Source organism: Buceros rhinoceros, unplaced genomic scaffold, assembly GCF_000710305.1.
Source record: "Buceros rhinoceros silvestris isolate BGI_N320 unplaced genomic scaffold, ASM71030v1 scaffold20822, whole genome shotgun sequence".
NCBI classification, from domain to species: Eukaryota; Metazoa; Chordata; class Aves; order Bucerotiformes; family Bucerotidae; genus Buceros; species Buceros rhinoceros.
The window spans coordinates 45312-46245 of record NW_010400993.1 but is presented as its reverse complement, the minus strand read 5'-3'; the positions used below and the strand labels follow the sequence as shown (position 1 = coordinate 46245).

Genomic DNA, 934 nt, shown 5'->3' with positions numbered 1-934 from the left:
GGGGGGCGGGGGGGGGCAGGTAAAATACACCGGGGACCAATCCTCCAGTCGCTGGGAAAGGGGACCCTCTGGCACTCACAGGACACATCCTGTGTCACCTGAACATTGACAAAAGACAAAGCTGTGTATGGTTGTCACTTCCTTTTTGTTAAATTTTTTTCTTACTTTTTCCTAGACCCTGCCCGATGGTTTTACGTGTATCAGAGAGGTAAAATTTAAACCAGTTTGACTCTATTGGTCATATAATTTTTGTAGCAAAAGTTTCTCAAGCTGGGAAACAGGTTCCCCCTGTCTGAGTTTATTCTCACTTTCCACGCTGCCAGCAAACAAAATTAAAGTTGCTTGATAATTGCCCAGTTCCTGGGAACAGCTGCAGCAGGGGAGCAGTGAGTTGCCTCCGATAAAGGCAGTCCCAGCTTTTACTCAGCCTCCAAATCCTTCTGTGTGCAGTGCTCTGTCGTGTGATGGGCCAGGTCAAGTCCTTAGCAGTTCAGGTGTTCTCCACATAGCACTTTGAGATGATACTAGTGTGAAGGTTCCAAAACTCATCAGAGCAAAGTGATTTTCTAACCTTTCTAGTGAGGGTTTTATGCAAGTTGGCCTTTGAACAGCTGCATGGAGCAGAGCACTTGTCTCAGAAGCGCATTTTCCGCAGCATCCCCATGGAAAAGCAACAAAGCACCCACAGGCTCTCAGTGGTTTTCCACCTGCTTTGACAAGTTGCTTCCCTTGCAAGTGTTGCTCCAGACAGGTGGGAATGTGCAAGGAAAATTGAAAAGTGCTGTCCCAGGTAAGGTTCAGCACGCTGGAAGGACACCCTGCTGTCTCCTGCCCTGGGAATGGCCACAGCAAAGTTATTTCTAGGCAAAGTGTTTATATATGACATTTTGCATAGATCATTGCAAGAATTAGCCCAGAAGTCTTAAAATTGGGG

General features: G+C 46.8%; 1 protein-coding gene across 3 annotated transcripts in view; it reads left to right on the top strand.

Annotated features, from left to right (window-relative positions):
* The window catches only part of KCNIP1 (Kv channel interacting protein 1), a 54162-nt gene that overhangs the window by 28150 nt on the left and 25078 nt on the right, over window positions 1-934 (top strand). The window contains exon 1 of one of the 3 annotated variants that reach the window (XM_010132132.1): window positions 193-208. The exons of the other annotated variants lie outside the window; for them this stretch is intronic. The gene's annotated coding sequence lies outside the window, so the exon portion shown is untranslated. Of the gene's footprint in view, window positions 1-192; window positions 209-934 lie in introns of those variants that run through there. 3 annotated transcript variants of the gene reach the window in all.